This window comes from Monodelphis domestica, chromosome 4, assembly GCF_027887165.1.
Source record: "Monodelphis domestica isolate mMonDom1 chromosome 4, mMonDom1.pri, whole genome shotgun sequence".
Lineage (NCBI taxonomy): Eukaryota > Metazoa > Chordata > Mammalia > Didelphimorphia > Didelphidae > Monodelphis > Monodelphis domestica.
The window spans coordinates 283,972,007-283,997,977 of record NC_077230.1 but is presented as its reverse complement, the minus strand read 5'-3'; the positions used below and the strand labels follow the sequence as shown (position 1 = coordinate 283,997,977).

The 25,971-nt window shown below is 37.8% G+C and overlaps 1 protein-coding gene and 1 long non-coding RNA gene across 6 annotated transcripts in view; one reads left to right on the top strand and one right to left on the bottom strand.

Moving 5' to 3' along the window:
• Nucleotides 1–25,971, bottom strand: part of NTM (neurotrimin) — a 1,347,813-nt gene that overhangs the window by 476,347 nt on the left and 845,495 nt on the right. The window lies entirely within an intron of this gene.
• Nucleotides 3,959–25,815, top strand: LOC130458723 (uncharacterized). Its single transcript, XR_008918110.1, has 3 exons — nt 3,959–5,409; nt 12,383–12,457; nt 23,250–25,815. It is a non-coding gene; the product is annotated as an uncharacterized LOC130458723 (long non-coding RNA).

The following is a 25,971-nucleotide window of genomic DNA, read 5'->3' as shown; positions in this document are numbered from 1 at the left end:
GTCAAAGGCAACTTAATGATTTCATTTATATCTTGCAAACAAGGTATTAGATTGTTGTAAAAGTGTTTTCTGATTTCATTGAGAATAGAATAAAAGCTAAAGGCTTAAAGTGAAACAAGTTAGATTTATATTAGGCACAACTAAGAAATTAGAAAGTGAAAGGCTTTTGGCCAAAACAACTCATTTTAGTGAGGAGAGATTGGCCTCACAACAATTCTGCAGAGAAAAGGGAAGCAGATTTTGCCCTAACTGAAATGTGTCATAGTTTCGTAGATTTAGAACTGCAATAGACCTCACAGGCTATCTGGTTCTCCCTCTTTACAGTTGAGGAAACTGAGTCATGGAAGTGAAATGATTTGTCTGAGGCCACAATGTAATATGTGATAGAACTCAAACAGAGGCCGACTGACTTTGGGCAGTGGTTATTTCCTTTTACCATGCTGTCTTATCTGAAGCCTGTGCTCTCCTCCCAACATCACCTTTGGTAATGACCCAGGAAATGACAAAACTCTTAAACAAATTCTCAAAATATCTTGGTTATATTCTGGTCTTTGGGAGGAGAGAGAATGGGGATAGGAAAGGAGCAAATACAAGAATGGAACCCTCCAATGCTGTGGCTTCCTTTGGATGTACCACTCATTCGCAGTCTGACATTCCTAACCTCCTCCTTTCACTGGCCTCAAGCTTTTCTCCTCATTCCACAGAAAGAGGCTGTGATGCCCTTGCTTAAAGGGCCCAGTAGAGAGTGATCCTTTCATCTTCACAATAAACTGAAAGCTGACTCAAACCCCAGGGCAGCCTGCAATTCAGAGGCTTTGAAGAACTCTGATTCCTTCATAGAGTCACTAATGTTCCAGTGGATACAATACAATATTTTTTGTGCAGTTTTTTTCAAAGCACAATATCATAAGATCACTTCCAGCCTATTAGTAAAGCTACAGTGCAAAGGAAGGCTATAGCTTCCGGGCACAAAGACATGATAGTGCCAGGGATATGTTGGGGCATGTGATTGTCCAGGTGGGATAAGGGCTTTCTAAAACAGAGTAATTGGCAAGAATGATAATACAAGTCATGGAGACCACAGGATAAGGAGAGAAGGACTTGAAGCTCAGGGAAACACTCTCATTCAGTTTTTAAGTGGCAGATATGATTGAAAGGTTTTAAGAAATTTAGAAAAGAGCAACTCATTTTCCTAAGTCCAAATCTAGTCTTAGACACTTACTAGCTGTGATCTTGGGAGAGTCACTTATCCCTGGTTGCCCTAAATTTCTTCATCTGTGAAATAAGCTACAGAAGTCGAGAGCAAACCACTCTAATATTTTTGCCAAGAAAACTCCAAATGGGTTCAAGAAGAGTCAGACACTCATGAAATGACTGAATAACAACAAAGAAGAAAGATGATTTGTTCCACAGTTGGCAGCCACCCGAAATACCCAGAAAAGTATTGGTATTTGGTGTCTTTGTTGTGCAAGAACCTTGAGATAAATATAAGAGTTTTGGAATTTTCCCAAAGCAACCTAGCCCATTTTCTGCTTCCTTTTCAACTCTTGGCCCATTGCGGTGCTTGTCCAATACAGAGTCCCAGGTTCAAAACCTCAGATCCATTATGGATTTTACAATCTCCTTTCCACTGTGATTTGGTTGCCAATTTTAACCTCACAATATTTCTCAAATCTATCCCTTTCTCTCCATTATCATGATCAGCTACCCAAATCAGGGATTAATCACTTCATCTGGAGTTTTAAAATAATCTCCTAATTGTTCTCCTTACCTAAGTCTCCGCTCTGTGGAATATGACACCACTGTCAAAGGGATATTCCTAAATCACAGGTGTCTATGTCAGTCTCCTGGGCAATAAACTCCAAAGGCTCCCTATTACCTCTAGGTTCATAGACAAACATCTGTTTAGCTAAAGAAAATCTGTCTCCAGTTGACCTTTCAGGGCTCATTATGTATTATTTTTCTTCACTCTTTTGATAGGCCAGTCAAAATGGTCTTTTTTCCTTCTCATAATAGATATTCCATCTCCTGTCTGTTTGTCTTTTTTAGAGGCCATCCTCCATGCTTACAGTGCATTTCTTCCTCAACTTTACCAATGTCTTGCTATAGCCAGATAAAATGCCAAACTGGTTAAATTTCTGGTCCTAGTATTTACCCCTGGGAAATGGGCAAATGCTCATTGCTTTTTTTTTTGGGGGGGGGGACTTGACTTATTGTTTTGTTGATTGGATTACCTTAGGAAAGTAGTAGACTAACTGGTAGCAATGCAATGATCCAGGACAACACCAAGGAACTTATGAGTAAGAACACTATCCATATGCAGAGAAAGAACTGTGGGAGTAGAAACCCATTGGATTGACCACATGGTTCAATGATTGGGATTTTGGCATTTGCATATTCATATTGCAAATATAAATAATATGGAAATTAGTTTTGAACAGTGATACATGTATAACCCAGTGGAACTGCTTGTTGTCTCAGGAAGGGGGAGGGAAGAGGAGTGGAAAAAATCATGAATCATGTAACCAATATTCTAATATTCTAAATAAATTAATAAAAAGAAAGTTAAAGAATAACCATTAATAAGGTTAATTAAACTCAGTGTTCTATGCATACTTTCCCCCCCCCCCAAGATCCATTTGTTAAATATATACCAGGACAACTCCTACCTCTACCTTTTAGAATTTCAAGCTTCTTTCAAAGATCAGTTTAAGCACAGCTTCTTATATGAGCTTCTTTCAGATGCTCCATCAGCCAGTACCTTCCTTCCAAAATGTTCTCGCATTTATTTTACATCTTCATATTTGTGCATTCTTTTTCTCTATTAATAATAATAATTAATAATAATAATTTACATTTATTATGTATGTGGGCACTTTGCTACAATTATTATCTTATTTGATCCTTACAACAACTCTGGGATGTAGATGCTATTATTATCTTTATTCTACAGATGTGGAACTGAGGCAGAGCTTAAGTGACTTCTCTGAGGTCATATAGTTAGTAACTTTTTGAGACTGAGGAGCTAATATTTTTTCAGGCAGCTAAATGGCTCCCTGGATGGAGTTCTGGGCCCAGAGTCTGGAAGCCTCATCTTACTCAGTTCAAATCTGGCCTCAGATACTTACTAGATGGGTGACCCTGGGTAAGTCACATAACCCAAATTGCCTCAGTTTCCTCATCTTTAAAATGAGTTAGAGTAGGAAAGGGCAAATCACACCTGTGTCTTTACCAAGGAAACCCCAAATGGGGTCAGGAATAGTCAGACATGACTAAGGAAGGACCAAACAACAACTTTCTGACTCCATTCTCAGTACTCTATCTGCTGTAACACCTAGATGCCTGAGGAAATGTAAGTTCCTTGAGCATAAAAATCACTATTTTATTTTTCTTTTCATTCACAGGGCCTAGCACAATGCCTGCCCATTTTAGGTTTTTAACAGATGCTTTTGTGATTCATATAACATGCGTTTCCATGTCTTTACAGAAAGAGAAGATCATATGGCCTAGATTCATGACATCTTAGTGCTTTGGTGATAATGAAACAGGCAAATTGTGGAGGAACCCTAAACTTTTAAAAAGTCATTGGGGGCAGCTGGGTAGCTGAGTGGATTGAGAGTCAGGTGAGACAGGAGATCCTGGGTTCAAATCTGTCCTTAGACACTTCCCAACTGTGTGACCCTGGGCAAGTCACTTAACCCCCATTGCCTAGCCCTTACCACTCCTCTGTCTTGGAGCCAATACACAGTATTGACTCCAAGATGGAAGGTAAGGGTTTAAAAAATAAATAAATAAAAATAGTCATTAGTCAATAATTATTAACTAATCATTGACTATGTGCCAGGCACTGTGCTCAGTTCTGGGGAAATAAATACTGAAAAGGAAAGATAATCTTTCCCTTCAAAAATCCTTCAATCAAATTGGAGAAGACAATATACAAAAGTAAACAGAAAGGGTCTGGGGGTTTGAGGAAGAAAGTACCCAAAGTGGGAGCATGGTAGAGAAATCAGAGAAGTTTCCAAGTAGTGAAATTAGGTGGAAAATGAGATGGCTCTGGCCTGAGCTCCCTTCTTAAATGGAGATCTTGGAACTCATGAAACAAAACTCCAATCAGAGAAGCAGAGGATATTGATGAGATATGGGTATCAACACTGATTGAATATTGTAGGATAGTGAGGAGTTCTCAATGATTAGCTTTTCTGGACCATAGTGGAGAAGTCAGACAAGTCCCAAAGTAGTTTAGCCTGATGGAAAATGAATGATTGGGAGTTCTTAAGCTAGGATCAATGAACCTACATGAACACATACACACACACACACACACACACAGTTCCTCATTGAAAAAATGAGCTGGTGAAGAAAATACAAAAATACCTTCAGTATCTTTGCCAAGAAAATCCCAAACAGGATCACAAAGAGACAGACACAACTGAAACAACTCAACAGTCTCTCTCTCTCTCTCTCTCTCTCTCTCTCTCTCTCTCTCTCTCTCTCTCTCTCTCTCTCTCTCTCTCTCTCACACACACGCACACACACACACACACACACACACCCCACAGGGTTAACTATCCATCAATATACAGAGTTATACATATTATGTATATGTATTTGTATAAGTAGAGTATTTATCTGTATGCATATATATATACATGCATATATACACATAAGAATATATAGGTGTAAATAGAGAGCTATTTACCAATATAATTATTTTTTTCATAATATTTCATATTTTGTTTGATTCAATTAAAGATACTGCTCCAAGAAGAGTTTCATAGGTTTCAAAGGTTTCACTGGACCACCAAAGGGATCTATCACACAAAAATGGCTAAGATCTGTGAAGACTGGATATAGCTATCTTCTGATTGTAACAATGAAGATACTTAGCTCTTCCTTTATTAGGAAGATTAAATTGTAATCCCCTATCTGTTATTAGATTTTAATCCCCAAAAGTGTTAACTCAGTATTTAAAGTACATCTACCCATTTTAACTACAAAAAGGTGCAAACTAACTACTAAAGGTGTGAACTAACTACAAAAGGTATGATCTAACAAAAAAGGTATGATCTAACAAAAAAAAGGTGTGAACTAAATAGTGGTCAGTCCTGGTGGTAGCATCTGCTGTGATTGGTAGACAAGAAATTTTGGGGAGGTGACATAAGAGAAAAAGATCTTTAAACAGAGGACCACAGAAGCCAGAAGAGATACATGGAAGAACTCTGACTCAGAGTTGGACTGGAGGATCAGTCTCTCTTGCTTGGAGTGAAGAAGAGTCATTTGGAGGAAAGACTAGAAGACAGACACTAGAGGAGAGACTGGGAGACAGACACTCTGACTTGGCTGTGGAACTTGACCCTAGAGGATCTGGTGCAGGAGACCTCAGACTGCTTTCCTTTTAGATAGTCCATGGTGAGTGAAAGGCTGATGTAGTTTCCCTGCCTTTCTGGAGGTGTGAATCCCCATTAGGGCCTTAGAATTTATATCTAGCTCAGAGGAAGCCTCTCTCTCTCTCTCTCTCTCTCTCTCTCTCTCTCTCTCTCTCTCTCTCTCTCTCTCTCTCTTCCTTAACATTTTCTCTCTATTGTAAATAAACTACCATAAATTACATTTACTTTAGTAATTCATTTTGGGATTTAGAAATTAAATCTCTGGTGACCACCTATTTAATATCAGGTCCAATTAGATAATAAATTTAACAGATCCCCTTTTAGGCAAACTGTGGGATGTGAAAAGAGGAGGAAATTGTTAACCATAAGCCCTAAAAGTAAGCCAGTACTGGAGGCTGTTTACTCAGGAAAAGCTGGTTTAGTTTAGGAAAATTTTCTGCACAGAATTTGTGAATGCTAATAAGTTTAAAGAGATCCTGTTCAATCTGGGACTGAAACTAAGGCTCACAGCAGAGAAACGTGTTTCTTCAGTGATTAAGGAATGGAAGGAAATAGCTCTGGTTTTTAACTTTGGGTATAAATAAGGATGAATTAGGAAGGTGAACTGAAAACCATTAAAACTATATTCTACATGGAAACTGATGCCATATTAGATTGAGTGTATCCCTTTAATTTTTCTAAAGTGTAAATAGTTTTAACTCCAAGGCTATGACTTTTAAGAAGTTTAATTGAGTTTTTGTAGTTGGGGGAAAGTACAATAAGAAGAGTGAGAGCTCTAAAATGCCAGCCTTGAGTAGTGAAGTATCATTTCCTAGAGGTGCTATACCATTTGCACAAGGGTAGGATAGGGGAATATTAGGTACAACTTCCTTTGTTGACTACTTTCCCCAGAGCTGAGGAAAGGGTCATTTGCTTACATAGGACATAGTATGGCACAACCATTCTATTTTTTACCCACTATCCTTATTACCATGGAACGTTTAGGGTAAGTTGCCCTTTCTCCCATGCCTTTTCCCCAAGTGTATAAAGGTTATATCACCACCATCATGAACATCCTCACAATGTGACTGCACCCTTGGTGGTTATACTAACCATACATAGTCCTACTTATAGTTCTAGAAAGAGGTAGTCCCAGAAAGGTTATAGACTTGGGGAGGGGAAGAGAATTTATTTTCTAGATGGTTATAGCAGAAAGTTAATTATCCTTAAGTAGCCATAAAAGAACCAGACTTTGTTTGGGAGCTACCTTGTACTTCTTTTTATTATAAATTGAGGCCCTAAAAAGTGAATTTTTAAGTTAAAATAATTTAATGCAAATTATTGCTATATAACATATACTTCATTTTCTCTAACTGACAAACTGTCCCTGCTCTTCTTCCATCATATTCCAGATGGTTCTGAAATTCATGCTGGCAGAGATCAGAACCTCATTAAACTCTCATTCCTGAGTCTCCTTTCACTGGCTTGATGTTGTGCTCTGGCATCATTTCAAATAACTAGAGAACCACCCAATATGATACCCTCTGTAGGAAGAGACAGTTAAGTAAGAACAAGTTAATATCAGAGTCCTACTCAAGTTACCTATTCTGCTTACCCCTCAGCCCCAAAATCTTTCAATGGACCTATATTTCCTATAGAATTAAAAAGGATAAATGACTAAGCGTGGGCCCCTACCTTTGCAAACTTAGTGCCCCACTATAACTAGAAGTGGAGGGAACTGAGTGGTACAGTGGATGCTTATTGAAAAATGAAATGGGTTGTCTCAAGCAGTAGTAGTTTCATCTCAGAGACAGCTAAGTGGCACAGTGGACAGAATACTGGGTCAGGAGTTAGAAGACCTGGATTTGAATCTGATATCAGATAATTACTAGTTTTGTGACACTAAATAAACTATTTAAGCTCTATTTACCATGGTTTCCTCATCTATAAAATGGCCTTCATAATAGCACTTACCTTCTAGGGTTGTTGTGAGGATCAAATGAGATAATGATTGCAAAGGGCACAGACCAGTGACTGGCACATAGTAAGCATTACATAAATGTCAGCTATGAAAGGAAAGGAAACTTTGCCCAGAGAGTGTAGAGAAGTTCTAGTCTGGATAGTGTCTTTCTTCTGTACAGCTTCCAGAATCTTGGAATGCTTCACAGGGTTAAGTCAGGTACTTCAGTAGCTGGTTTAGGTTATTGAAAATCCCAGTCGAAAGACCTTTTATGGTAAATAAATTGAAGCAACCAGTCTCAAGACAGATAACCAAGGAATGAAGAAAAGAGGCTGAGCTAGGAAACCATTCTGAATGCTGATAGTTTGCAAAGAGAAAGGGAGTTGACAATATGGAAATTCTTTCCAGCTAGAATTCCCCTTGGGTTTGACAGGAGGATGTCAGATCTGCGACTGTCTCTGGTAGAAAGCTTAAGGGACACAACTATAAGCATTGTGAGGAAACTAGTGTCTATGGAAAAGACAAAACAAGAAAGGGAAAAATCCCAGAGGAGAGGGGAAGTGTCCAAACTGATTGCTCACCCTGTTAGCTGCCCTGTGAGAATGACCATCTCACTCTAAGAGTCAGAAGCTGCTTCTGTCCCTACCTACTCCCAATCACAGAACCTATTAGGACAAACCCAGCCAAGGAACTCCCAGAGCTGCTTTTGCTCATGGTTCCCTAGATGTTTTAAAAGAGATTTGATTAAGCCAGGTGGAGAAAAAAAATGAGATGTGTCATCTTGTGAGGCACCAGTAAGGAGTGAGGGGAGGGAAGAGAGGAAGAAGAGAGAAATCAACCGTGAAAAAGGAAAAAAAATGTGGGCAGAGACATATAAAGCCTGTCAAACTCTCCAAATTGTAACAAAAGCAAAGGAGATATAGTTTCTCTTTAATGAATGCTTTGATCAGCCAGAGTTGATATAATAATTATATAAAACTACAGTACGACAGAAATAAGATGTGCTTCTCTCTTACACAGCCCATAACCTTTGTGATTGGTTCATTTCTTTTGAAAATCATCATAATCCACTTTTAAACAAAAATATTCTGTATGACAAGAGAGAATCTGTCCCCTAATCCAACTTTTACAGATATCTAATAAACAAAGACCCAAAACCATTTCATTTCTTCCTCTTGGCTTTAGTGAACTGTCCAGCCCATGAGACTGAAAGTATACTACCAGAAGCAGATTTCCCACATCATTTCTCAGCCTTATATATGATCTATCTATCAGGCAACACTATCCTTCTTGATGCTTATAAAACATCACTTCTTTCTCCCTTCTCTTCTGGCATTATCTCCTCACTCCCCAAACCAACTTCACTGTAGTAGTATTTCTCACCTCTCTGTGCCTAGCTCACCCACTTAGTAAATAGGAAGTTGCCTCCTGCTGGTATAGGCAATGACTCTTTTTGCTTCCAGAGAGTATAGAGTAAGCATCTGCAGAATGAAGCTTCCACAGGCACGTGCTCTTTACAAATAGTGAGGGAGAAAGGAGGTTACCATGGGAACAGAGACGGACATGGGTATAGGAGTTGGGCACTTCTACCCCTGGGGATGTAGTCATGGACATCTTCATATTTGTACTATCAACCCAATCTCTTCTGAAGGATCTATCCTTGGAAAGACATTACTACAGATTGGTTTTAAAAAGCCTGATTGCATCTTTTCCCCTCCGTAATATACCCTTTAAGAGTATTGGACAGGTTCTGGTAAAGGAAAGAGGACCATCACAGATAGGGAGAGTCTGGTGATGAAAGAAGACAAAAATATTCTTTCCTGTTCATAGAAATGGCATTCTTTCTTAGTATAAAACAAACAAATAAATAGATGTGATCATCATGAATGAAAAATTTGGAAGTTTCCTGAGAAGGAAATCCCTTTTAATGCCTTTATAGCACTAGCATAGTGCCAGGTAGATGAATGTATGGAGGTAAATAGAAACAAGAGGATGGGAAAAGGAGAGAATTGTGGAGGATATCATGCCTTATTGAAAGAACATTAGATTTGCCACTAGCAGAACTGGGTTCAAATACCAGTTTTGCTACTTGACAATTGTGTGAGCTTTGGCAAAGTATTTCCTTTCTCTTGGTCTCAGTTTCCCTAATCTGTAAAATGAAGTGGTTTAAGCTATAAGATCTCAAAGACATCTTCTGGCTCTAACTCCTAATGCTGCTGAGAATCTCATTGAAAGTTCAGTAAGTAGTTGAGTGCAATGGATGTGAGAAAGAAGGTTGCAATAGACAAGCAGATTGTTGACAGGTGGGTGACTAGGAGTAAGAGACAATAATTACACCACACAATTTATTTAAAAAATTAGAGGGGGCAGCTGGGTAGCTCAGTGGATTGAGAGCCAAGCCTAGAGATGGGAGATCCTAGGTTCAAATCTGACCTCAGCCACTTCCTAGCTGTGTGACCCTGGGCAAGTCACTTGACCCCCGTTACCTAGCCCTTACCACTCTTCTGCCTTGGAGCCAATACACAGTATTGACTCCAAGATGGAAGGTAAGGATTTAAAAAAATTAGATTTTAAAGAACAAAATAAATGAAACAGAATTTAAATATTTATACTTGATTGAATAAAAAAAGTTGTTTGAGTATTCCTATCCCATCAATATTTCAATCACTTTCTTAAGAATTGCAAATATACAACTGGCCAGCACATAGGGGAAAGGATAAATAAGCAGGGGTAGAGTATGGGAAAGGACTTGGATATGATATGGGGTGAGAGAGACTCTGGGGAATGCAATGGAGCTGGCATCCATCCTCCTTCCACATGCAGAACACTGATTTATTGGGACTGGAACAATTTGTCTAAAGCTGTAATTTTAACTACCTCCGTGCTGAACAGCCAATCAGAGGGCTCACTCATCGAGGCTTTTATGAGTCCCCATAAAAGCAGCAAAATGAAAACTCAGGGGCCCTTAAAATATACTCCAAGGGTTTCTGCAGTGCAATTGGAGGCTTTTATGATTCCTGTCAGGACTTTTATGACCCCGTAAAACTAGGCAGCAGCCTGGCCTGAGATTGAAAGTGGCCCCCACTGTCTTAAAGTCTAAATGGTCTGGTACATTTATAAAGCCTTGCGGAAGGATACAGGGAACCCCTCCAAGATGGAGTTTGTCCTACTTTATTCTAGGGGATAGAGATGAGTAGAAACATCACAGAGTAAGCAGAAGAAAGAGACAAAAACAAAGGAGATGAGATCAAGAGATTCATATGTGTTATAAGTTATGCCCTGGCAGCATTTTATAGCACTAAGCATCTCCTTAACGTTTGCTAAGCATAATCGAAGTTAAAATGCTCACCTGATGCCAGACAGCTTCATAACTTATGGGGGCTGGGAAGAAATTTCCTTCTCTAGAAAGGTGAAAAAGAAATAGACTGTGGAAGATTATGTTCAATATTGTCACCTTTTCAAGGGTATCCTCCCATTACTACAAGACCAATAATACATGAGGAAGAAGATACAGTAGAAATCTGGAATAGTGTTTTATCTATTCAACATGGTGCAGACAAATTTGTCCTTTAGAGTGGGAAAACTCTGCAATAGGACTTAATGTTTTTTTCCTACTTGTGTAAAATTTGAGTAAAAAAATGAGAATGAGGAGGAGAAAAAGAACAAAACCAAGGAGGAAGAAGAGAGGATGATGATGATGATGACGACGATGATGATTTACATCCTAATATTTTATTGAATCACAAAAATCAGTTATTTTAATACCAACTTGTTTGACCAACTTCAATATATATATATATATTGAAGTTGGTCAGAAATGAGTTGTTTCTATCAGAATACTATTGAATAGGATGATAATAATATGATAATAATGAGAATGATGATGCTAATAGACATTACTATATAGCACTTTAAGATTTGTTATAAACTATTTCTTTAAAATAGATCTCTAATATAATATGGGAAGTAAAAATATTGTCATCACCATTTCACAGATGAGGGATTTAAGAATCAGAAAAGTTGACAACAAGTTCACATAGCAAGTAACTGTTGAACAGGGTATAAATTATCTTCTCTTGTATTTAAGGTCAAGGCTCATTCTATCACACCATGCTATATTATCACATTTACTTCTTACAACTAAGGGAGTTCTTTTATTAGAATCCACATCTAAGCCAGTCTCACTGGGGCTTAGAAAGAACACAAATCAATTTTTTTTCTCACCCAGTTTTTTTTCTTCCTTCCTTCCTTCCTTCCTTCCTTCCTTCCTTCCTTCCTTCCTTCCTTCCTTCCTTCCTTCCTTCCTTCCTCCCTTCCTTCCTTCCTTCCTTCCTTCCTTCCTTCCTTCCTTCCTTCCTTCATCTCATTTGTTCTTTCTCTTTCCTTTTTCTTCCTTCCTTTCTTCATATGCTTGAGTGATAGTATAGTATAGCATATTGAAGAGAGTGGCAGATTTAGAGTCAGAGATTCTATGCTGAAATCCTGACTCTGTCATTTACAACTTGTATGATCTTAACCCCTCTAGATTTTAGTTTCCTCAATGATAAAATGAAAGTGTAGAGTAGATGGCCTTGAAAGTTCCTTACAACTTTAAATCTATGAGCCTATGTAGAAACCTCTAACTTGGTATGAAGATATAGCATGTACAGAGAGTATAGGGAACTTGGCCTTGCACATTTTTAAGAAAGTGACTTTCTATCATCATGCAAGGGGCAAATTTTTTTCTTAAAACAAGCCTGGGAGCTATCCAGCAAACTGGGGACTTGGGTTTCTTGGCAGAGTAGTGGGAGAATGAGTTTCCTGATAAACTGCAAGTCAAATTTGGCCCTCAGGCACCAAAGCAGAGTACCTAATGAACACAGTCGAAGTGATGGATGGCTGACTTTGAACCTCAGAGAATATCAAAGAAACAGAGGTGATGGTGCATTACAATGCCTAGGGTGTAGTCTGATGTACTTGCTTTACCCTCGTATCTTACAGACCAATTATGGACTCTGGCAAAACTGACAGTGTTCATAAAGTTTGATTGATCATGATCATCCTTTGGATTTTCCAGGTTGGAGAGGAGTAAAAGGAAGGAAATCAAACAACATTTGATTGAGTTATTGGTGTGCTGGCTCCCATTCACAAGGTCAGTTTGTTCTACCTAAGCAGTACTAGGAAGAGAAGTATGTAGCTAAGGCATATTACAATAGAATGCACAAAAAGAAATATATACATTCCTGGTCAGTAGAGTTCACTCTACAATCATAGCAGTGATGTGTGAACATTGCCATATAATAAATTTCCCTTTGAAATGGTCCTTGCATCCATTGTAACCTTGTTGTTTCCATGGCAACAACCCCAGTCTGTATCCTTGTCATCACTTGCCTGGGCTATTGCAATATACTTCTAACTGGATTCACTCTCTCTTCACTCAAGTCCATTTGGGGACACCATCGGAGGACCAATGTGTCATAAATATCACCCTTTCCATATCTCCATCCTGCTCCAAAACTTTCATTACTCCTCAGGAAGTTTTATGCTGCAATATTAAGCACAAATTCTACTGATTGTCATTTAAGATTTTTCATGATCTAGCTCTCATCCCCAATCTAAATGAATCTCCAAAAGTCCCTAACATAGAACCTAGTCAATTCAGATTCACTATCTCCCTCATTCTAACTCATATGCTCATTTTCCCCAACTATTCCAAAAATGTTCATTTTCCATTTTTTTTCTTAAAGCCTTACCTTAAATCTTAGAATCAACACTGTGTATCAGTTCTAAGGCAGAAGAACAATTAAGGCCTAGGCAATGGGAATTAAGTGACTTTGCCCAGGCTCACACATCTGGGAAGTATCTGAGGCCAAATTTGTACCTAGGGACATCCTGTTTCTAGGACTGGCTCTCAATTCACTAAGGCATCCAACTGCTCCCTCATTTTCCATTTTAAGGCTAGGTAGTGCAGTGGATAGAGTGCCAAGTTTGAAATTAGGAAAACTCATCTTTCTGAGGTCCAATATGGCCTCGGACATTTGGTAGCTGTATGACCTTGGGCAAGTCACTTAATCCTATTTGCTTCCATTCCTCATCTGTAAAAATAACCTGAAGAAGAAAATGACAAACTACTCTAGTATTTTTGCCAAGGAAACTCCAAATGGGGTCAACAAAGAGTCAGACTGTGACTGAAACAACTGAAAAACAACAATGATTGTAAAATGTTGATTTCTTATATCTTTAGCATGACCTTAAATTCATCTTTCCTTTTGCTGGAATGAATTCCCTTCTGGCATCTCCAACTGTTGAAATTGTTATTTTGAAAAAGTCTAGCTCAAAGTGTTACTTCCTTCTTTAAAGCTTCCCTGACCAAATCCTTCAAAGCTGGAAGTGATCTCTCCAAAATTCTCTTTTAACTTTGTACTTCTCCTTTGCATTGAATCACTTTCTTCCTTTCATAAATGCTCAGGTATTTTGTTGTTTTTATTTTTCATTCTCCATTATGAGAATGTAAACTCCTTAAGGGCAGAAAATGTGCCTCTTCTTCAACCCAGTGGCTTACTCAGAATAGGTGGTTAAGAAATATTTTATGGAAACAGAAATAATTCTAATGCAGAGGAAAAGGGAGAATTCCTTAAAGAATCTGATGGGGCTAAACAGGGAAATCTTTAACTAGATCATATTTTTAAAAGTCATATATAAAATTGGAAACATGGGCAGGAAGCTTGTATAAATAAAAAAAAACCTTCTGCACAGTTCTAAAGAATGGTGTTAGAAGCACAAACCCAGAATAACATGAGATTGATGCATTTATGAATACTAAAGGACAAAAAAATCTTTCTTTCTTAAACTTTTTGAAAGGATTAAAGAAGGGATAAGACTACTGACGCAGTTGAATGGAATGGTGTAAATGAATGATGGTGAAAAAGTTCATATCTTGTTTTGCTTCTGATTGCTCCTGAAAAGTGGCAGCCAAGCATTATAGAGACCAGAGCTCTGGTCTTGGAGTCAGAAAGAACTAAGTTTTAATACTGGCTCAGACACTTCATGTGTGTGACCTTGGCAAGTCACTTAATCTCTCCATGCCTCAGTTTCCTTTCCTCATGTCTAAAATGAGGGGATTGGACTTACTGCCCCTTAAGTTCACTTTCATCTCTAAACCTTGGATCCCATTATCCTACATTTGATTTAAGAAGGATGGGACAAAAATGCTTAATTCTGGAAGAGGAAGGAGGGACTAAGCATTCAGGTACCTGTGTGCCAGATACTGTGCTAAATTACAAATGTGATCTCATTTGATCCTTACAACAACCTGGAAGGTAAGTGATTTTTTTTTGTTATTGCCAATCAGACCTTTCAGTTGTACCCAACTTTTCTTGACACCATTTGGGATTTTCTTGGCAAAGATACTGAAGAAGTTTGCTGTTTACTTCTCCAGCAAACAGGGTTATAGCTGTTTCTATTTTACTACTGAGGAAACTGAAGTTGAATGATTTGCCCAGTGTCACATAGCTAGGCAGTGTCTGAGGTCAGATTTGAACTCAGATCTTGCTGACTGAAGGTCCAGTGTGTTCACCATTGCACCACTTAGATGGGAGTTGAAACTCACATTCTACAGAGATACCAAAAAAGCACTAAGCTGACCTCAATAGATTCAGGCCATTAGCTATTCTGTGTGTGTGTGTGTGTGTGTGTGTGTGTGTGTGTGTGTGTGTGTGTGTTTTTTCCTTCCCAGTGCATGTGCAGGAGTGGAGGAAGGGAGTATTCCTAACTCCAGACTTGGTACTCTCCACTGGGCCACCTAGCTGCCCTTTTATTGAATGATCACAAATCCCTTAGGATTATTTCATGTCCCTAGGCAGTCCCTATTTGGAAAAGCACTTTTCTAGGCTATGAAATGAAAGGACAAATACCATTGCTGACCAACCATAAGACAACTTGAAAGATCCTGATGAATGAGAGAAAATCCATATTATTAGAAATTGTATTTGTTTGTTTGAAATTCCAGAACTGTGATCTAATTGGTGTAAAGAGTTGCCACTCAGGGAGCCCTCTCCACAAACACAGAGCAGTAGCTAATTCAATTTAACCTAAAGATTTTCTTAGGTGCCCTAAGGAAAGAAGTGTCTCCCCCAGAATAGTAACACAGCTAGTATTTATGGAATGTGAAACTTGAGACTGGGTCTTCTAAAATCTGAGTCTGACTCTATATCCATTTCTCCCAATCTTACTATTATTGCTTTTTTCTGTTATTTGTTTATTTTGTATTTTTTTTTAGAAAAAGGTATAGTTTGCAAACTATAGGCCAATGAACTTAGCTTCTTTGACAAAATTTTAGAAATTATCACATAAGGTTTATTAGAAAGAAATTTAGTGGCAAGTATGAATGCAATAAGAATAAGTTGTGATGGATTATGAAGTTCCATTTTTAAAAGAATACCTTGATCTTTTGATTAGGCAGCTAGGTGGCACAATGCATAGAACACTTAGCCTGGAGTTAGGAAAACTCATCTTCCTGAATTCAAATCTGGCCTCAGATACTTACTAGCTGTGTGACCCCAGGAAAGTCATTTAACCCTGCTGGCCTCAGTTTCTTCATCTGTAAAATGAGCTGGAGAAGGAAATGACAAACCATTCTAGTATCTTTGCTAAAAAGAAACCCAAATGGTGTCACAAAGAGACAGACATGACTGAAAATGACTGAACAACAACAAAGACTAGTGTGTTGCTATAAATATGGCAAACCTAGATTTCAGCAAAAAATCTGACAGTCTCTTAGTGATAAGTCCTTGTTAGAAAATTCCTTATGAAAACAGGAATAGATAAAGATCATATTACATACATAAGAGGATTGTGAATTGAGTGAATGATTAGACCCAAAGGGAAGTCCCTAACAGACTATTCTGGGTATATTTCTGCAGCATTGTGCTGTTCATAGTTTTTAATCAGTGACTGGGAGGAAAGAATAGATGGCACTCATCAGTTTTGGGATTTTATAAAACTTGGATGGATAGCTTACATCTTGAATGGCCAAATAAAAAAGATTTCAATAAGTTCAATTAATTGAATCCCAGAAAGTAAAATTTAATTGGAATAAATATATAAATCAACACTTGTATTTATAAAATCAACTTTACAGATATAAGATGTGGGAGACATGGGTAGATAATAGTTTATGTCAAAATATTTTGGAAGTTTCAGTGGACACATAGTCAACAAAGAAAAATGTAAGCAAACAATAATACAAGAACAACAACAACAATAACTTCCTATTGGGCCTCAGGAAAATCTTGTTATACTCAGTCTTGATGAGACCACACATGAAGTAATATGGTGAGTTTTGTGGGACATATTTTAGGGAATGACATATATTTGAGGTCACTTAGCCAGACCAAGAGAAATCTTAGTGGTAGTGGGAAGAGTAATGGAGGGAATAGGGGTCAGGAACTGTCATGACAAGTACAAGAAGGATTGTCATGGGGAGAAGATATTAGCCTTGTTCTTCTTGGCTCTAGAAGGATAGAACCCCAAAGAAGGGATTATTAGCAATAACAGGCAGAATTAAGCTTAATCAACATAAAAAACATTTTGCAGACAGCTCTCCAGAAGAGATATAGGCTACCTTGAGAAGTACCAGTCATCTTCCTTTGAACCCTCAAACAAAGGCTAAATGATCTCCTAAGGGGAAAAATTTATAGAAAAGATTCTTATTCACATTCAATTTGTACTGGATTATCGTCAAAATCCCTGTCAATTCTGAAATTCCTTGATTTTATGAAATTAACTGAAATAAATACACATCTAACCCAATCTTCAAAGCATAGGTAAAAGCCCACTTTCTCCATGAAATCTTTTTCTGTCCACTTTGGTCCATGATAATCCCTTTCCCCTCAGAGCTAGAGCACTCACTGTCTGAACCATTTATTTAAGGCATTCTTACAAACTACCTTGAAATGATATTTAATGGTGTGCTAGGTCCAAATCTTGTCTTTCTCTATAAATTGGAAGCCCTTCAAGGGTAAGGGCTGCTTTTTCTATTCCTGTGAGTCCCTAAAAGTTCCTCACACTGTGATCAATGCATACATGTTGAATTAAATGGAATAGAAGACTAATCTCTAGGTCATCTTGTTGATTCATTTTTCTCTGCCCAGCTCAAAATAAATGTGCTTATCACACATTTAGAAACCAACTTATCAGCCAGCTGGGCCCAGAGCTCAAAAACTCCAGAAACAGGTTGAAATTCAGAAATGAAATGTATATATTGGAGTAGAGCTTAAATGTGGAAATTGTTCATAGAATTCAGTTCCCTGCCTCACAGGAGATGAAAATGTGATCCTTTGCTAGCACAGACAAAATCTTCCGTGCTACATTAGGCTTGATAGCAAATTTTGTACTTGTAAGCTTTTATCAAAACTGTATATCTGAAATCTTAATAACATAGGGAGGTAGATTATGTTCCCCTTCTCCATTCAGGTTTACATCAACAGTCTTGGAACTAAATTCAGATTTGGAGATCAGCAGTTTTAGCAAGATCTATAGGAATAGTTTGCAAAGGTTCTTCAGATGACTAAAGTAACCATTCTTTTTCTTAATCTGAGTATTTTTTTAAAAAGAGGACAAGGTGCTTTAAAAATAATATCTATGGAAATGAGAAATTAGGATTATCTCTGAAGTGAACAAATATAACAAGTTGCACTGTAGGAAAGTGGGAAAAAATAGCCCCAGGGCTAAGTCTGGTCTACTGACTATTTTTGTCCAGAGCTAAAAATGATTTTTATATTCTAAAATATAATAAAACTTTATTTTACATTTTTTTGCATTTTAAATACAATAAAACTTTATTTAAAGGTATAAAAATCATTTTTAGTATCTAGGCTGTATAAAAACAGGCAGTGGGCCAGATTTGACTGACCCAGGTGTGGATTTCTGTTCTACATGTTTCCAAATACTCAATATCTCATGGAAAACATTTATTGGCTGACAATTTCACTTTTCACATGAGTTATTTGAATTATGCAAACATGGACACCTATCTTCCTATCTTCATCATTAACACTGAGATCTTCTCTGGCATCTCACAAACATTCAATGGAGGAGAAACTTTCTGATGACTTTTTATCCAAAACAGTGTACCCAACTGAACACTTATCCTATAGATATAGAAACCTGACAGATGGAATACAGTCCCAGGTTTCTGGATCTCAAGACTGCTTCTAATATAAATAGATGTGATTGCTCTTATTTCCCTGACAGTGAGGTGGATGGGTGAGAGGAAAATAAAACAAGCCCAGGCCAAGAAAGGTGATATCAGAACCCATAAACCCCATCCAGCCATGTCTAGAGCAATAATTTCTTTGGCATAGCTGTAGAAAGAAAACCCACTACTACTAATCAATATGTCACCAGGTCTGAGGGAATGGCCTTGTTTTAGATATAAATCCAATCAGAGCTGGACAACAGGAAAGAAAGCAGTGGCCATAGGGTAGATAGAAAGCTGCACACACAGCAGAATAAAGGGCAAGAAAATATAAGGAAAAGAGGAGGTGGACATTCCAATATGATGGTTTGGCAGGGTCAGTATTGGGAAGAGGTTGATATTCACTGAGCAGCCACCATCCTTGAGGGAAGTGTCAACCTTGATGCCATATATCCCTTCCTTAGCTATACCCATCACACACACACACACACACACACACACACACACACACACACACACACACACACACACACACACTTGGACTGCTTGGCAAATATCTGAATTTTATGGCTACCTGTGTTGACTTAGGAAAGAAAAATCATAATACTGTATCCATCTGTTTCTAGGTAAAAATAAACTAGAAAAAAAACTCTAGTTGTTTCAAATAGATGTTGAAAAAACTCTGGACTCTATCTGTTCAGAAGATGAGGCACTTTTGAGTTTCAACTAAAGGACTTATTTAGCAGACTCACCACAAGGGTTGAATCATTTAAAGGCTATAACATAAAAAGAATACGCAGGTATTTTATTTGCATTATATATGTAGCCATCTTGCAATCATTTTTTTTTCTAAAAAGAATCAGATGTATCTGCTTTCTGTCCCAACCCAAATTGCCTGTGGGAATCTTGACTGAGTCCTGATCCTAATCTACTCTCCAAACCAATTGCGAAGGTCTTTTGGACTGACATATGCAGCTGGCGTGTCCCACTAGGGGTCCCATAGCTTTTGAGCCAATGACAAAACTCAAGTAGCCCATCGCACATTTATGGTCCATTATCAATGGATTTATTTCAGTTAGAAGGCTATAAGATTTCAACATCAGCCATGGATCAGGCTCCAAGAAACTCTTAATCTGAAGCCACAGGACCTTGTATTAGGGACATATGTAAAGCCTTTTTGCCAATATACAAAACAATTTGACAGTATATAAAACAATTCCTAGGTTAATGGAAAATGTAGGTTTCTTTCTCTGTCCTGGATAGCCAAGGATATATAGACATACATTGATGAGTTGAACGTTTATTGAAAAATAGTATATGTAAACATAAAAAGATACAGTGATGTACAGAAACTACATATAAATACATGAAAGATAGATGTTTATGTATCAGAGAGAAAGAAGGGAGAGAGAGAAAGAGAGAGAGAATGGGACATAGAAGCTAGTTGCAAATAGGACATGAATACTTAAAAGAGAATTTGGAAACCAGCTAATTCTAGGAAATATGTCAGAAGAGAGAACAAATATGCCATACCTCATTCCAAATAAAGAATTGAGCATGATTTTTTCTAATTGGGCATGGTCATTTAATAAGTCTGGAAATAGCCTAAGTATGTGACTTAATTCTACAAGGACTTCCTCCCAATTTTAAGTATGCAATACTGATGCTACAGAAAGCCCCCAGGCCTTTCATGGGGTCCTACTATAAATGAGAAAGTGATTAAAAAACTGGAAGGAGCTGTCTAAGTTTAGCAAAAAGTACATTAGAGACAAATCTATTTGAGGGGCAAAATACTATTATCACATGGATGGAACTTCCAGATTGAATTTGCATAGAATTTCTTTTCCATCATTTAACCTGAAAGAGGAAGCATAGACATTTTATTTATTAAAAAGTATTATGTGCCCTCTGAGTAAAGAGCTTTGTACAAGGTGATGAGGAAGATACAAAATTTACATAAAGCATGGGTTCTTGCCCTCATGGAGCTTTGACTGAATGTAATACAGTAATTGCAAGTAGTTGTAATAACACAACATGATAAGCATATTAGAAGGCTTTAAAACAAAATTCTGTTAGGTTTTCAGTGGAAGTGTTTTATCTCTCTGGGTTGGACAGATCAAGGAAAGCTTCATGTGGCAACTGAATATCCTCTAAACCTTTATTCTATCAAGTGGCTAGGAATTCACTAAGTGAAGAAGGAAAAAGAGACAATTCTAGGCAAAGAACAATGTGAATAAAGGAAGAAATGGGCGCATGTGTCCCATTTAAGGGAAAAGAGAAGACCAAATTATTGCATAATAAAGTATAAAGAAATTAGTGATTTAAAGGAAGGTTAGAAAGGCAGAAGGCCTCTAGATTATATAAAACTTTGAATATCAGGCAATCGAGGCTGAATTTATTTGAAAGCAAGAGGGATTCACTGAGAACTTTCAAGCAGAGGAATGGCATGACCAGATTATGTCCATTATGGAATTCCAATACAATCTAATCTAATCAACATTGATTAAATGCCTACTATGTGCCAGGAAGGCACTGTGCTAAGCACCAAGGATAGAGTTAATAAAAAGAGGCAGTTCCTGCCCTTGAGGAACTTTCAATCTAGTATTAGGAGATTATATTTCAAATAGACATTGATGCCAACAGAGTTGATGTTTCAACTTTGTAATATATTATAATAAAAATAGATGTGGGGGGGGCAGCTGGGTAGCTCAGTGGATTGAGAGCCAAGTCTAGACACTGGAGGTCCTAGGTTCAAATTTGACTTCAGACACTTCCCAGTTGTGTAACTCTACTTAACCCCCATTGCCTAGCCCTTACTAGTCTTCTGTCTTGGAACCAATACACAATTTGATTCCAAGATGGAAGTTAAGGTTTTAAAAAACAAAACAAAACAGATGTGGTTCTTTAGATAAATGACCAGGAATAACAATAGAACATTCTAACTCATGATCCAAAAAGACCCAAAGGATTTTTACACTATTTATCAGCCTTGATATAGCTATTAGATACCAAAAATTGGGGAAGATTCAATACCAAATTACAATTTGTTTATGCATTCATTCACTCAAGTGACTATTGAGTGTATGACTGGGTTCCTGTAAAACTGGTTTCTTTGAGGGCAATATGACCAGCACTGGCCAATTGATGATAAAGCAGAAACTACAAAGAGGTAGGTAGGTCCTGGGGCAATCTGTTTTATTCTCCTATAGTTTCATGAGAATGATGAATATCCAGTTTGTTTCCCTAGAACTTGGTTTAAGTTTTTTTGTTTCTTTTTGTTTTCTGGGGTTTTTTGAGTATTAGTATTCTCTCTCCACATGTATCACTTACCCATTTGCCCCCTGCCTTTTCAAGTCCATAGGATCTGTTCTTGGTCATTCCTTCAGTGTTGGTACCTTTGATAACCACTCCTGCCCATTATTTTCTATGCCCTTGGCTTCTGGTTTCCTCACTCCCTGTCCTACTCCCAGATAACCTCTTAGATGCCGAAAATATAAATGCTCTGATGTTGCTGCTGAGCTACTAACCATTGTTTTCTCATATTTCTAATGACAAAATGCAGAACTAGTAAGATAGCTCTTTCCCTTGGAAGCTTATAGTCTAGTTCCAAGATACAGACATATATATCTCTATCTCAAATGGTATCTTATACTATCTTCTTTTTCCTCTAGATACCATTTGATCTCTTTCCATCTTTGTGGTTCTGAGTTTGAATCATTGGTCCCCCTCTGATATAACACGATGGGAGCAGGAATCATCCCTGGAATAATGCCTGATAAATCAGTCAGTGTTCTGTTCATGGAAATAGAATTAGAGGGATCCCTGCCAGCCAATGCAAGAACCCTACTGATTCCATGGGGCTCCTTTAGGTAAATGAAAATTGTAAGCTATTTGATCCTGAAAGCTTTCCCTGCAGAAAGGCAAGATCAGGTCTTTTCTTCACGTTAAGTCTTCTCTTGATTAAATTGGCTTTTTTTTAAGTGAGTTTCCAAAAGAGCTGAGTTACTGACAAAAAAAAAAAAGATTTAATAAGGTCCTAGATTTTAAAGCCATGGGCAACACAGTCTGGATCTTTTATGGTGTGTAATGAATAAAAGAACCCAAATCACTGCTTTTTAATGTCATCTGCCTAAGAATTAAAATAATTTCTCCCTTTATTTCCTCCTCTCTTCCTTTCATTTTATGCCTCTCTAATGCTGTTTCTCCAAAGTGCTGCACATTAGAGAAGCAGATATTTGGAGTCAGATGGTTGATCAGCCTGAGTGGTGGAGCCCCTTCTTTCCTCTGGGCAGACCCCTCTGCACTGCCCCCCAGCTGCTCTGGTAATTAGAGAATCAGTTTGTTATTGTTGCATTTTTCCCATCTGCTTTTCCTTGCTCATTCTGTCTTTCCATGTAATTTTCATTCCTCTCCATTCTTCCTTTCTCTTTATCTCCAACCATGCCCTTTCTTTTTCTACATGCTGCTTTGCTCACTTTCTATCCTTTCCCTTGATCATTTTTAACAAAGCTACATCATACTGATGAGGAAACTTCAATAGCTTGATCTAAGGCCCTACTCTAATCATGGAAAGTCATATGTTTCTGTTTACAAAGTGAAAAAAGTCCCTATAGCATGGAAACAGGATATTGTGGTTTGGAATAGGCCCCCACTATTGCAGGATGTTTCCCACAGACTTATTCTCATTTTCAATATACAGGCAGCCACTGTCATCCTTTTTCAACTAAAGTTCTCTCCCTTTCTCCAGGGTCTGGATTAGGGCACAGGGGCCATGCAGGGTGATGTGAACTGGAACAGTCTTCAAATTCCACCCTGGCATAGAAACATTGGATGCTCTAGCAAAGAACAGAAAGACGAGGATGATGTGTGTCCCCTCCAGTCCTCTCTTGCCACTGAAACATCGCAAAGATGCCAGAGAACACAGGGGAGGCAGAACATCTCCATAAAAGTGTTTTATTTTAATCGCTGAACAGCTTCATGCCCATGAATCATCCCTCAGTTGGGGAAGGAGCACCTGCAGAGATCCATCAAGACCATTCCAGCCCATGATTGGGGAGGGAGTAGGAAGATAGGGCTGCAGGGGACATCCAGCTGTCATACAACTATCTGGAAAACTACACAGTCAGGCTGCGCACCACTGGATGTGGTTTGTTTCTGAGGTAGAAAAATTATTGCCTGTTCCAAGCTTAGGATGAGACACTAGGACTCTGAATTTCTTTCCAGCACAGCTGAGGATACATAGCTGGATATCTACATTCCCCAGGGTAAAACTCAAATCAAGTCTATTGCTTAAATATCCAAATTATTCAGATGTCATAGATAATAAGATGTAAAAGAGGAACAATACTTAGAAGCTACCCACTTCAACTCTTCTTCACTTTGGAGATGGGCAAACTGAGTCTCAAATAAGGGAAGTGAGTAGGGTTGAGATTTGAACTTGGTTCTTCTGAGTCAAATTCATTTGTGCAACAAAATTTTATTAAATGTTTAATACATGCTAGGTGCTATTTTTATTCTCTGGGGATATAAAGACCAAAATGAGAATCTCTCCTCATGGAACTTGAATATTTTGGAGGAACTCTATTGCTTATTTCACAAATCATTAATGATTTTTTTCTCATTTTCAGCCTCCTACCCAACTCCCTCTTTGTGATTTTTAGGTGCATTTGTTGCCCACTTAGGTTATTGCTTGCCTACATGGTTCTATTTAAATATGACTCATAGGGAGACATGAATAGATATGTTTGGAATTATTTCCACCTCATTCCAAAGAAGCTTTTTATTCCCATCAAGTGAGTAGGAAAATAAGACCGTAGTGCTGCCCAGTATGCTTTCATTAAATTGGGATTAAATATATGATGAAAAAATATGTATATAATCTTTCCCCTCTACATTATTTATAAACATGTTTCCCTCTATCTGTGACTATTACATATATGTATATATGTGTGTGTTCATCCTCACCCTTTGTTAATATTGCTAGACTAAGGGGACTATTTTTTAGGTTCATGCTATTTCTCCTAGTCTCTCTATCCCTTAATTGGGAAGTGTTTCCCCAAGCTATATCAGAAAGCTTGATTCCTTTCTCACCAAATACAAGTTACACACAGATCATTACACCAATTAAAGAGTGAATAAACTAATTTATCCAAGCAGACAGTTACAATCAGAGAAGCTGTACAGATGAGAATAAGCCAGACAATATAGAATGAATGAGCTCTTCCATTGGAGGCAAGGTATGTCAGTTTAACCAAGAAATGAGACTTCAGACTCATCCCAGGATAAATTCTCTGAAGTTTCTAGTGCAACAAGTTAGGAATAGGTATATTAAGGTACCTGCTAGTCTACATGTCCACTCTACCCTAGAGTCTCTCTATGAGGAGAGTCCGTAATCATGCATGATCTCTCTTGAAGCCAGAAAGGAAAAGTAGCAGCTCTCTGTTTCTGTATTCTTGTACCAGCTCCATCAATAACAAAAGCACAAAACAACTCATAATCATTCTCTCCATCATTAAAGAGTGTCTAATGTAAATTCTGATACCAGAACCCAGGTTCTAACTAATATCTGGTTCTATTTGTATAACTCTAGGGTGGATTCAACATGATAATTTGTGGTAGGAAAAAAAAAGAAAGTGTTGCCTTAGAAATGGTTTAGAATCTAATTTGTAAAAAATCTGTACTTGATGACAACTCCTCAGAGATGAAAAATCTGTATTTTTTGCCTTCCAGTTCCTTTATGGAGAAAGCATAGTGAATATGCCAAGTTTGCGTATATTTGAAATGCTAAGATGCAAACAATTATCTGGATATTTTCAAGTATCCAGTAATTTAGGATCTATCCACAAGTTTTATAGAATAAATAGAAGATACTAAAAGAGCCCACATAGTCTGGTCTAGATGATTTCCCTTGAGCTTAGCCTTCAGACAGATGAATGGCTATTGGAATCAACATTTTAGTTTTCATCTGGATGTTTGGCAAAAAGGAAACTGACTATGTCTAAAAAGGTAAATCGAGCAACAAGCATCCTGATCAAAACTCATTTTACCATTGCAACCTGCAATTTTATGAAAAGAAATTGATTTGCATCCTTTATGAAGGCTTGAGACACCAAGTACTTTGGCAAGCAAAGTGTTGCAGTGGAAATAGTGTGGGGTCAAGAGTCAAAAGACATATATTCAAATGTTGTCTCTAATATTTACTTGCTTGGGGAAAAATTTTCTATGTCCCTCAGTTTCCTTACCTGTAAAATGAAGGTATTGGGCTTGATGGTCTCTGGTTTTAAGTCTATGTTCCTTATCTTTGCATATCTGGCTATGAGACAATATGAAATATATCTATATCTATATATTTGTACTTATTCTAGCAAAAGCATGAATGACTTCTGAAAATTGTGTCTTATTCATGGCATATCAGAGTGGATACATCCTATGTTGTCTGATTTCAAAAGGTATGTTAATGACAACTCATT